General features: G+C 41.5%; 1 long non-coding RNA gene across 1 annotated transcript; it reads right to left on the bottom strand.

Annotated features, from left to right (window-relative positions):
* Positions 1–5,910: 5,910 nt before the first annotated feature.
* On the bottom strand, positions 5,911–6,790 carry LOC143115136 (uncharacterized). Its single transcript, XR_012985055.1, has 2 exons — positions 6,708–6,790; positions 5,911–6,088 (listed from the first exon to the last, which is right to left on the bottom strand). It is a non-coding gene; the product is annotated as an uncharacterized LOC143115136 (long non-coding RNA).
* Positions 6,791–13,967: the final 7,177 nt, after the last annotated feature.

The following is a 13,967-nucleotide window of genomic DNA, read 5'->3' as shown; positions in this document are numbered from 1 at the left end:
AAAAAAATCATGTTGCACTTATGACAATCTTATATATCAGTGGCACATGTAAAAATTATGTTCATCAAAGCAAAATAAATCATGTTTGACTGATAAGAAACAATTTCTTCACATACACATGAAAAAATCATGTTAATTTAACAGAATACAATTTGCCACTTTTAACATGAATTAATTGGACTTCGTGGACATGATTTAATTGATGCAACCGATGTACAAGATTTTTTTATGTTAATTTAACAGCCCATTTTTTTCAGTGATGGTGAGGGTGGCGCAAAACAAGGTCAGGGAGGCCTTCATGCATTGTAGAATGTTTTGTGGTCGGAAAAAGTTTGAGAACTCATGCACAAGGCTATTGATTTGAAGGCCAGTTGAAACTACAATAAATAGGTCCAAAAATTAGGTTTATTGTGTGTGTGACTGTTCAGTACTGTTCATATTGACATTTTAAAAGCAGACTTAAAAGTAACTCAAAAGTTACTTTCTCTAGTAACTAATTACTTTTGATATACAGTAATTGGTAACGTAATTGAATTACTTTTGAAAGAAGTAACTAGTAACTGTAACTAATTACTAATTTTCAGTAACTTGCCCAACACTGGTGATGAGGGCTGGGTGTCAAAACTCGCTTACATGTGTGACATATTCGGGTTGCTGAATGACCTCAACCTGTCACTGCAGGGGAGAATGACGACTGTCTTTAAACTGGCAGATAAAGTCGCTGCATTTAAAGCCAAGCTTGATTTGTGGGTACGACGAGTGGATCGGGGTGTATTTGATATGTTCCAAACAGTGGCGGTTTTGGGAGAGACTGAGGCAGGGCTCTTTCTCTCGCAGCTGGTGCGCGATCACCTTGTTTCGCTTTCAAATGAGTTTGAGCGTTACTTCCCATCTTCCAAAGATCCACGGCAAACCAATGAGTGGGTCCGCAACCCATTTGTCAATATCCCGAATAGCTTGTCAGCGCAGGAGGAAGAGCAGTTGATCGAAATTTCAAATGACGGTGGTCCTAAGAGTGTGTAGGCTATGAGGAAACCTCTCTGGCGGGTTTTTGGATGAAAACCAAAGCAGAATATCCCGAGATAGCTGTAAAAGCGCTGAAAACGTTGCTACCATTTCCCACCACTTATCTATGCGAGGCCAGGTTTTCGGCAATGACTGCAACTAAGACCAAATTGCGCAATCGACTGGACATTTCAAACACACTGAGGGTGTCACTGTCTTCCATCACCCCCAGATGGAACCTTTTTGTTGCAGGGAAACAAGCACAGGGCTCCCACTGATTATATTCGTAATGCACGGGGGGGGTCGTCGGTCCAGAGGTGGGCCGGTCCAGGAGAAAATTGCCAGGGCCGAATTTTGCTCCCAGTCCGACCCTGCTCCCTCCCGATACCCCCATGAGGCTGTGGAGCAGCCAGTGCTGGTGGGCTGGATGAATCTTGACTGGTGGGAACAGGTTTAAGCTCAAAGTGATGCATGGTCTAAAGGGGGCCTTCCTCCCCATACGGCCTGATCTTATAGTGTGTGCCAATTCCATCCATACACTCCACAATTTCATACTTGGTGGACACCCATGTATCCTGGATTTTGTGGCGACCGTGAAAATGGTTCTTGCAAAAGAGTGTACATGTACATTACATTTAGCAGACACTTCTTGACCAAAGTCACTTACACACTGTATGTCAGCTACATTACAAGGGATCACATTGTCCCCGGAGCAACTTGGGGTTAAGTGCCTTACTCAAGGGCATAATCCGGGAATTGAACCGACAACTTTCAGGCTACTGCACGCTAGCCCAGCTCCTTAACCACTACACTACCACCGCCCACTAGAAAAAGACTAGGGTGCCAGGTGGTAATATGGGTACGGTGTCAGGACCACCATGCCTACGATATGCCGCAGCCTCTTCTAAGTGTCTCCTAGCACTAGCATAGACCGAAGTCAGGTACTCTTGATGTTAAGAGGTAACTGTGGCTTCTGACCGAACATCAGCTCGTATGGGGAGTGCTGTGTGGACTGGTACATGGTGGTATTATAGGCGAACAGGAGCTGAGGGAGCAACTGGGGCCACTTATGCTTCTTTTCAAGGGGTCATGAAGTGTCCTGTTGAAATGTTCACATTGACCATTCCCCTCTGGATGATAAGTGGTGGTTATACTCTTTGTTATGCTGTAGATGTCACACAGGTGCTTCCACAGCTCAACCTCAATGCTGCACCCCTGATCAGAGTGGATTCTCCTTGGCACGCCATACACATAGAACCATCTCTCAGTTAGAATATTAGAAAGATTACGGTGGAAGCTGTCATTTGTGACTACCTGTTAGCCCAATCCAAGAGAGTAAAGTCAATGGAGATTATCTAATGCTTAGTGGCTAACAGATTTCCCAAGAAGGTTCTGGCTTGGGTTGTCTTGCTTTAGCAACCACACAGTGCTCACACTCAAAACACCACTTTTGCACCTCATGCCACATCTGGGGCCAGTAGCACCTCTGGCATATCAAATCTGTGGTCCTGTCCACCCCCAGATGGCCGTGGTTGTTGTGTAGCCTAGTGAGCACAACTCGCAACACCTTGGGCAGTAAAAGCTGCAGCACTGGATCCCTGGAGGGAGGAGCCTGGAACGCTCGGTACAAGGTCCCATCCACTTCCGTTATCTGAGACCACTGCTTTATCCGCTGCTGGACTTTATGCTTCAAATTTGGCACAAGTGTTTGTATGGCCTCAAAGATGAAGTGAGTTGATGTTGATGATGTCCATGAACACTGAGCGTGATATCTCAAGAATGCCTTGACATACATGCCTGAATGTTGGAGGTCAAATGTCAAGGTCAAAAAAACCTTGAGTGTTATTTCTCAAGAACGCCTTGACACACAAGGTTTTTTGGTACGAGGGTTTGTATGAACTCAAAGATTAAGTGATTCAATGTTTTTTTTCCAGGAATCTCCCCACGAACATTAAGCCAGCAGCTTTCCATCCACTATTGTAATTCCTCTGGCATTACATTTCTAGTTGTTGATGATTTTTGTAGAGCCACAGCGTATTCTATGTTATAGCTATGGACACATACTGTGGCTCGTTTGAAAGGTGAGACTTTAAGTTATCTGTCGGTACAAACCGTATATTTCTACATGTCTGAGAAATAGCGTCTTTGATGAAATATGAAGTGTTGCCTGTAAAGTTTTCGGGAAGTGACCTTGCGAGACCTGGTGAGACTGCCACCTAGTGATAAACCTATGAAAATGGCCTGGTTTTGACCTGACCTGCATGCGTTATTGCTTCGACCCAAAGTGGCAACCATCAAAAGCAGTTTCTTTTTCAAAAAGAGTTTTAAGATAAAATGTCCAGATTGTGCGTTTTCATGAGTTTTCGATCCATCATCTATTTCAGTTCTATTCATCATAGAGTAAAAAAAAAACCGCAATATGCCGTTTTTGGCACTCAACGCATGGGAACAAAAAACGCAATATTGTGTTGCAAACAAGCTGTGCAGCATTGCCTTTAGTACTGGTGGTGTAGCTATCTATCTGGACCTCTGCTACTATTAAACTCCTTAAGCTGTGCAGCATTGCCTTTGGTACTGATGAAGAGATGGAACTTCATACAGGATCCACTCCCTCCAGCTCTCCCTCAAAGAGGACTTTACTGGGCAGAGAGATGACTCTACTGGGCCAGATGTACGTACATTTGGGAACGTAGTGTTATCAGCGCGAAGGACAAATCGCAGAAAGCGAGTGCTGTTTACCTTCGTATTTATCAAACTTTCAGTTCATCAGGTACATCTGCACCTTTCTCCGCCCCTGTTCAATAAAGATAACTGATGACAACATTAAAAAGAATCAAGCATTTAGCGATCATGAAATAATACAATAAATACATGATAAGATAACAACCAGGGAGATAATGAAGATCAGTATTCTGTGATCTGTAATCTTTGAAAGTTCCTCTTATTGATGCATTTAACCGGAATTTGGATCAACACCTGCTTTTACCAGGTGGTAATATTTCACCGCAAAACAGGCCTGCGCTTTCATGGACAGTTTTCGTACAGGGGAATACCTAATTAGGCGCATGTTACGCTTCTCCTCCCATCTTTTTACACAAAACTCTCACTTTCCCCTGACCCTCCACTAAATGCATATGCATGACACCGGATAGCACGATTTGCCATACAGCTCCTGCGACAGGCAGTCTGCGGTTTTACCCAAGTACGGCCGGTTTGTACATACATCGCCATGAATAGACTGGCCCTTTCACATGCAGTACACTTAGTCAGACTTACTGAATATACAGGCCTACTCACATACAGTACATATGCATACTAAATATACAGGCCTACTCACATACAGTACATATGCATACTAAATATACAGGACTACTCACATGCAGTACTTATGCATACTAAATATACAGGCCTACTCACATACAGTACTTATGCATACTAAATATACAGGCCTACTCACATACAGTACTTGAATTTCCCCTTGGGAATCAATAAAGTATCTATCTATCTATCTCTATCTCTATTGTTACGACCCCCTGTGCCCTGGTACCAGGTCCTGGTCTGTCAGTGCACGGTCAGGCCTTGGCCTGGTTAGGCTAATTACATTATTAGATGCACCTGTATTGGGTGGGGCTATAAAAGGGGTTCTGTATCTCTCTCGGGAGGCACTTTTTCCTCCTTTCTTGCAGGCACTTTGATAGTCCTTTACACTAGCACGTTAGTCTTTCTCTCCTCTTTATTTCTCTTTTCCCCCTTTGCCTTTCACTTACTCATCTTACATGCTGATAGCCTACTGCCATTTACATTCACGCATACACGTACTCTTCAACATTCATCTCCCTAGACACTTTAGTTTGTTAATGTTGCTATCATTAATAAATGGTTACATTTTTTTGTAACTGTTGTTGTCTCCCTTTATGTTGCGGTCTGTTCACGAGCTGGCCGTAACACTATACATACTACATTTACAGGCCTTCACATGCAGTGCAGATACAAAATGCTGGATGAGTCTGTGTGAAAATAGCAGTAAGGGAAGTGATCAGCAGGGCTGTGTGGTTAAACCACGCCAGCAACACATGACACAGTTCATAGTTTTGAGCCAAGCATCTCTGTTCTATAATGAGCATACGTGGTGTGTGTGTGTGGTTAGGGGGGGTGGGGGTGATGGTGGTGTTGGCTGCCTGAGAGATGCTCATCTCTGCTGCAGACATGCGGTGAAGGGGTGTATGTGTCTGCACACTTGATGGCTGTGTAATGCTCAGTGTGTGGCAAAATGACAGAGGACATAGGTTTTAAATGTTTTATTAACTAATAGAGCATATGTTTATTAATAACCCAGTACATTCCCCCCCCCCTATTTTGAGTTTTTCCTCGAAATTGCACACCACCTACTTACAATGGCCCTGTTGCCACATACTTTGACTTACACTTGAACTATCAGAGAGTGGCAAAGGGTAGAATGATAGTTTTTTTTATAGGCGGTTATGTACATCTCTAGAAATGACCACATTCTGCCCTCTTGGTCACTTGTATTGTCTTGAAAACACCACTGAGGCCCACTACCAGGTCTTGTGAATCTGTATGTCAAAGTAGATCCCTATAGGATGAAGTATGACTGTGTGGGACCCATATTTGTGTGGGCATACACATGCGTTTTGCTAAGTGTCCATTTGGAGACTCCAAAAGGACCTTTGGTTACCCAAAACTAATACTCTTCCTATACAAGAACCATGAAAGACCATGATCTTGGTGTCAAATGAAAGGTTACAGTCTGTGTCTCATGATGGAGTGATCCCTGGAGTGCTTTGCAGTGGCTGTGCCATAAATCCAGAGATGCATTATCTGACCAGGAACTCTTACTTTTGCTCCAACACTGAGATTTCCATGAAAAAATTACAAACAAGGTAATGCAGCAAACATTTGTATTATAAAATGAAACAAAGGTAAAAATAGTAAATATTATAAATATAAAGGTAAAAAATGAAATGCAGTGCAAATGGTCTCAGCCACCGGCTCCTCTTCCTCAGACACAGGATCCTCAGCTCTTGACGTTTTGCTTGGCGGGACCCAGTCTTCATCGCTGTCACTGAAACAATTGTACAGGTGGAAGTTCGACTCAGACCCACTAACGTATATGAAAACCCTTCCCAACAACTTATACAAATTATATAAATGTGTGTACTCAGGTCACACCTCCCCTGCACTCTTTTTTACACAAACACACACACACTGCATTCTCACCTAACTCCCCTCCCCCCAGATACCAGAACTATTCACACCTCCCCCTGCACTCTCTTTTACACACAACCACACAAACACACACTGCATTCTCACCTAACACCCCTCCCCCCAGGTACCAGAACACTGTTCACACCTCCCCCAGGTCACACTATCTCTCTCTCCAACGCAAACCAGATTCTGGTACACACATACGTCCGTATAAGGTCAGTATTAGGTCCGCAGGTTAGCATCATATCTGAATCATCCGAAGGGTAGGACCTCCGTTAGACAAACCTCCGCATGTACTCCGGAGGTTATATCTGAAAGCGCTTTAAGGGTGTCACCCTCCCCCATGCACACTGAAGATCCACAGACATGTTTATGCACACACTAGAACTGCCTAAATAATAACTGAACAAAATCGTTTAGGAGAAAAAAACAACACATGTTCATGTACTGTTACAGGAGAAAAACAAATCACTCACTCACTAGTGATACCCGTGAACCCCCTGCTTCGAAGCGTGTATCGAAGACATGAACCAATTTGGAGTGAAGCTTTGTATCGGAGCTTGATTTGTTTTAGTGATAATCACGCGATCAGTGACGTCCGAAGCTTCGTTTCACACACGCCCACATGACTGCTTCGAAATTTAATTCAAAGCATTAAAGTTGCGCGACACGGGGGGCGCCGTTGTGGGCTGTTGAAGAAGGAGAGCCAACAGACTCAATAGTGCTGCTGACACGAAAGCTTATAGCCCGGGCTTTTAGCTCAATTATCAGCACGCTCAACTCTCGTTCTAAGGTGCGTCTGTTAGGATGTAAGCAAGCATACAGAGCCGAGGGACATGTGCAAAACCTGGTTATCTTAAGTGGTGTTAATCGGTACGACGCTGATTATGAAGTTGATTTGTTGAGCCGGGGTTAACCTAATTAGAGTTTGTGCGCGTTCACATAAAAGGGGCGGGTTGCAGCGCAAGTCACCACTTTCAATGATGACGCGATCACCTTATTTTACAGATGAGGAATGCACAATTATTATGCCAAGTTATGAGGAATTAAAACCCACTCTACGACAAAAATCAAATACGTCGGCAGTGAACAAAGCAAGGCAAGGCTGTTCAGATATAGATTGTCAGTTGAGGGAATTCGTTATCTTTGTCAGATGATCTAGGCAGAAGTCTCTAATGTCACCCTCATAGCAATGCCCTTACGTGGACATTCATGTTTACCATCTAATCGGTGATGCTGAACATCTGAGCAAGAATACTGTATGTCCGAAAATAAATCGGACATACGCCTAGCCTAGCCTACAGTATGCTGAACATCTGAGCAAGAATAGCCTAAAATAAATCGGACATAGGCCTAATAAATTAAAATCACCATTTTAACAAACTTGTTGAATTGAATGTCATGTTACTGTACCCTGCACATAAAGGCTACACATTTCCACAGCACCAGAATCCGACCGAATGCCTTCCACTATTATTTGCGATGGCCAACTCCTCTGCTGTAAAACACTCCTTACAGGAGTGTTCAAAGACACCTTTTTCTTGTTAGCTGTAAAACAGAGGCCAAGTGAAGGCTACAAGCATACTAGGCCTACATGTTTTCATAATTAAGAAATATTAATGCAAGCTATAACTATATAAACCTACTATTCTGAATAATGTGTGTTGTGTTTCATTTTCACCTGCTGCCATGTGCGTTTGGCAATGGTGTTGCATCTGAAATGTTCACAGGATTAGGCATACACTAAATCAGTCAATGGGGGCTACTTAAACATTCAAATATCCTATTACTGTAATGCCCACTTCTAAATTGTGTTGCACAGGGGCGGAGTGGGGCACTAAAATCCATCTGGAAAATTCTGACGGCACCGGCCCCCCTCTCCCAACACTCCCCCCCCCCCCCCCCCCCCCCCCCCAAAACATGCACACACATCAATAGCACAAACAAAATATATAGTGCTAATGCAATACAACAAGCCAATCAACCACAAACCAGGCACTTTCAATAAATGTGTAAGGAACTAGATATGCAACAGTGCAGTATAAAAACAGCTTTGTGGGTGGATGGATCAAGCAAGGACATATCTGGACATATCATAGCACTCCAATAGTTGCCTGTATACATTTTAAAAAGGCCTAGCCTACAGACAATGTCAACCTAATAACACAGGTAATTAAATAATTGGGAAAAAAACAGGCACTTTGAATAGGTTTGTATGAGAACGATTAAAGTAGGCCTATATAGGCTTACATATAGACAGTTCCAACGAGTTCCACAAACCATTTATCAGCCTGAGTGGCCCACTAATTAGTCATTAGGCTAGGCCTAGGCTACATATCAACATAAGACTAGCTTGTGCTAGTTTCAATAACGTCAATGCTTTAGCTCCGCTAACCTTTCTCTCTGCCTTCCATCCATATGTAAAACAGCAAGCAACCACGCAAATAAGTCGACTGTCAAAACTTCTGTAGTTTTCCTCGAACTTGATCGTTTGTAGGGTCATGCCATTAGACAAGGGGCCGCTCATTTATCCCCCTACATTTCTGTAAATAGACTTGACCTGCAATCGGTTCATTGGATAAACCAGAAACACATTCCCCATTCCCAGGAGGCTTTGCTCCATTCTAGCCTAGGCTTACGTTAATTTAAGTACAAACAAACAAATTAAATTGTAATTTTTTTTATTTGTGATGAAAGTTCTGTAACGCCTGAATAAGACAAAAATGAATTAAGATAAAAAATGAAGGCTAGCCTACACAAAAATCAGCATGGGAGAGATGAGTGTGCAGGGTAACCATGAATGACATAGACAGTGAGCGAGTGGTATAAATATTGGTTGGACTTCCCAAACGTTCAAGTGTAGATCTCGGAGATTTTTGCGGAAAATTCTTAATGCCTCTATCAGATCGATGGCCGCGATAAAAGCTCTATGGGCCGGCCCGCACCGCGCAGACTCATTGGCCGGCCCACCGGGAAAACTCCCAATCCTCCCGATTGCCACTCCGCCCCTGGTGTTGCATCTGTAGGCATTTCTATAGACTCAAAATAGGCAATTTAATTATTTCAACTCATTTCAGACATGCCGCAAGCTATTAATCCTCCGTAACACATATTTGAAGAACATGTGGGAATAAAACTTTACTTTTAGGCATTTAGGCTACCCGATCTGCAATACATTGCCAACAGCCTTGCTTTATTCACTGCCGACGTATTTGATTTTTGTCGTAGAGTGGATTTTAATTCTTCATAACTTGTCATAATAATTGTGCATTCCGCATCCGTAAAATAAGGTGATCGCGTCATCATTGAAAGTGGTGACTTGCGCTGCAACCCGCCCCTTTTATGTGAACGCGCACAAACTCCAATTAGGTTAACCCCGGCTCAACAAATCAACTTCATAATCAGCGTCGTAGTACCGATTAACACCACTTAAGATAACCAGGTTTTGTCAACCCTGGTTTAACAAAGTAACCCTGGGTTACATCTGGGTAGGTTAAGCTCCCTTCGTAGTACAGGCCCCAGGTAAACATGAACACATGGCACAAGGGAATAAGTCACAAACACAAAGTAATACACAGAATGACCACCAGGATGGCCAAAGTCCAGGCAGGTTCCTGACAATTAGACATTTTTGAAGATGTCAGGCCTGTGAGCGTTGGCCATTTTCAACCCAAACTGTCCGGCCGATGCTTGAGCCTTGCATTGTTACATTATTCATTTTGTGTGTGTGTTGATACTGTAGCTCACTCTTAAGCTCACAATGAATTTCTTCTATGATAATTTAACTATAGCCTGCCCATAGCCAACATAGCAAACATATGCTTAAAGGTGCCATGTGTAAGAATTGAGGTAAAAATATTAAAAAAATTAGCTACACACATCAAAAGAATGAGAAAAAATAAGGGCGATGATGTCATTAAAAAAATTACAGGGTATAGTGCTGCAGAGATATCAACCTGAATTAGCATGCTAAATTACTAGCCACAGCCCGACAGGTATCATAATACCAGTTTCGGCCATGGGAGGCGGTATGCGGGCAACATAACCGCCAGTCAAACTGCAATACACGTTTGTCAGTTGTTACTCTAGGGTAGACCAATTCACTTTCTGGAGGTTTAATGCCCCCATCTGTTATGGAATGTGGAGTATGAATTGATTTTTTGGCGGACATTACACATGGCACCTTTAAGGAGACTCATTTCCCCCTTGGTGATCTACAGTCATACCACAGCCTCTACGGGAATACATTTACAGATGTTTGTCGTAGCGACTGAGAACTTAAATCCCTGAAAATAATTTTAAAAGGGCAGGTCAGTCAAATAGGGTAGATGGGCAGTTTTCAGTACAACTTTAGTCTTGCCCTGTGCACAGGTGATTAACATAACCCATGATATATGATTGAGGGGCCCAATTAAGACATATCACATGACAGATTTCGGGGGTGGAGAACATAGTAGCGACTTCACACAGAAGCTTGTGCTTTGGGGCCCTGTGAGCCCTTGTGCCCCTGGTATCAGGTAAGATGAAATCGTTTTTGAAAAGGATCATTGTGTTATAGGCAATCCAGACTAAAAATATGACAAGCCCTCTGATAAAACAAGCAGTGTGATAAAACAAGCAGTGAACTAAAATGCTTTAAAGTGTTAACTTTCTGCAAACAAACATGTTTGGAACATAATGTTACCTGACTTAAAGGCAGAAGTGTTGGTAGGTCAGACATGGAGGGGGGTTTGGGTGACCTGCCCCAGGGAATTTTTGAAATTCTGGCAGCTAAATATACCATTTTTGTGTCATGCTTTGTAAAGCTTGTAAACAGGGTTTCTGCAGGTTTCAGCAAGTTAAATTGAAGACTTTTTAAGACCTTTTAAAGATCATTATGAATTAATTTTAAGGCCTACATGAAGTTCGAAAAAGTAAAAAAAAAAAGGAAAATTGGGGTCCTGGTATAACTTTCAAAGGTTTTATAGTAGTTTTATTGCAGCATGCTATGTGATGGAAATGTTTATCAGCAAGTTATGGTTTTGTAGCTATAGCTTTGTTTTGCTTAGTCATTTTGTAGCCAAATGTACTTGTGAAGTTGTGACCCACAACGCCAGCAACTGTCAGCAACTATCATATGTTTCAGACGACAGCCTGTGGTTAGGGATAGTCAGCAAAACAACAGAAAACCCGAGTTATAAAAAAGTAAAAGTGCTGACGGATAGGTAGGCTCTTCTTTGACTTCTCTCTAATCCCTTATCTAATCTCCCTAATCCTAAACCTAACCCTAATCCTAATCCTATCCTAACTTGTTATGACAAAAACCCAATGTCACTTAATTAACAGAAGACTTGTTTATGACACGTTCATGATAGTGTCATGTCACTCTTATGCAGGGTTGGGTAGTAACGGATTACATGTAATCTGGATTACGTAATCAGATTACAAAAATCAAGTAACTATAATCAGCCCAGATTACAATAAAACAAATGTGTAATCAGATTACAGTTACATTGTTGTGGATTACCTGATTACATTTTATCATGCAAACAATGCAACTTTTTTATGATAGCCTAGCTTTCTTTTGATTTGACAAGACGCTCACTTTTTAGACTTTTTTAAGATAAAGTTAAGAACAAAATTATTCATACCCCTGGGAAATATTGATTTTCTCTTGACCAATGTTTGTTCTTACTTAAAATTACACTTGCACATGCCAAAAGGTTGCAAGACAATGTGGTAAAAACATGGAACAAAAAAGTGTTTTTTATTTTATTTTTATGGAAAATTGTGTGTTCAAAATTATACATACCATTTTTAAACAATCACTGGAAACATCTTTATTTACCACCACAGCTCTCAAAATGGTTCATAATACCCACCAAGCCTCTTCATATCTCCACAATGATTGTAGACTGCACCATTTTAGCAGCAATCTGGGTTTTGAGGCAGAAACGATTATTTGCCACCACTTTGGCCTTGTACTCACTTTTTTGACGGATTGAGGTCTGCTCTAAAATGTTGATATTGTTCTCTGTTAAACATTTCTTGCCTTGTTTGGCTGTATGTTTTGGATCATTGTGTGGTTTAATGTTGAAATGCTGCCTTTTAGGGCAGCCATGGCCTACTGGTTAGGGCTTCGGCCTTTGGGCTTGCCCGTTCGACTTCACTAATTCACGGATTGGGATAAATGCAGAGACCAAATGTCCCTCACGGGATCAAAAGATATACTTACTTACTAACTTACATACTATTGGGCAGGTCTCTCGGCACACTGCCTGATCTTTTCCTTCTAATCTTAATGTAACCTCTTGTTTTAGTGTTACCGTTTACTTTGAGAAAGTCACCAGGTCCCCCTGGTTGAAAAACATCCCAAAATAATAATTTTCTCACCCCCACAATTGAAATGGACATGGTGTCATTTGGGTTTAATGCTTCCCTTTTTTATGCCAATCTCAGGCCATGTCCCTGGGTCAAAAAAATCCAGCGAAACCTAAATTCTTTGTCCAGATGTGCCCTTATAAAGGTTAAGTTGAGTTGTGCATGTTTGGAGAAGAGTGGAGAAAAATAGAATGAGAATTCTTTCATCAATTCTGTGGTGGTGTCTTTTACTTAATTGGCATATTTATTGAAGTAATCTAAAAGTAATCCTAAAGTAATCAGATTACGTTACATGTTTTTGGTAATCCAACTGATTACGTTACTGATTACAAAAATTACCATGTAATTTGTAGTCAGTAATGGATTACATTAGTAATCTGACCCAACCTTGCTCTTATGTCAATACTGTCAAGTAAAGTGTAACCGAATAAAGTTTTGTACCTTACCCTTGGTGTGAATTTATTTTAGGCTATAGTAGTTGAGACAAATTTCCACCACAACTACAGTAATACCTGGATGCTTAAGAAAGAACTACAACGCATGATCAAACCGAAAAGAGTGACGGTAGAAACAGTAAATGAATTTACATATTTAAGACTTAACTACATGTGATTTGAGACTTATGTGCAACATCATAACATATTTAAGACTTAAGTTCAGTATTAAATTTTAGACTCTGAAAACCCTGTGGAAAATATTAAGGATCAGCAGTAAACACACACACACACACACACACACACACAGGATCAGCAGTATTTACACACATACACACACACAACTGTCATATGTTTCAGACAACAGACTGTGGTTAGGGATAGTCAGGAAAACAACAGAAAACCTGAGTTATAAAAAGTGCTGACGGATAGATAGGCGCTTCTCTGACTGCAGACATGTCTTGTTCAGACGAGCCTTCTCTGCAGAGAATAAAGCTTTGTACCTTACCCTTGGTGTGAATTTATTTGAGGCATAATACTATTATTTAGGCATAATACTAGTTGAGACAAATTTCCACCAGAGCTAATAAAACCTGGATGCTTAAGAAAGAACTACAACACATGAAACTAACTAATGCCACCAACGTAAAAAAGGGCAACGGAAGACGCAGTGAATGAACTTGCATATTTAACGCACTACATGTGATTTGAGACTTAGTATGCAACACACACACACACAGAGGATCAGCAGTACTTGACACACTGAGGCTTTGTATACATCCCTCCTGGTTCTCTGGCTCCTAATATTATAACTCCCTCATCAAACTCTTATTACTCATTAACAATATTCTATTACTCGCTAACAATATCCTTATTACTCACTAACAATACTCTTATTACTCACTAACAATACTCTATTACTCACTAACAATACTCTATTAC

Source organism: Alosa pseudoharengus, unplaced genomic scaffold (genome assembly GCF_046254945.1).
Source record: "Alosa pseudoharengus isolate Yale_2024_CS ecotype anadromous, Long Island Sound unplaced genomic scaffold, YU_APseudo_1.1 YU_APseudo_1.1_scf_9, whole genome shotgun sequence".
NCBI lineage: Eukaryota > Metazoa > Chordata > Actinopteri > Clupeiformes > Clupeidae > Alosa > Alosa pseudoharengus.
Note: the sequence above shows the minus strand (reverse complement) of the source record. Positions and strands in the feature narration are given on the sequence as shown.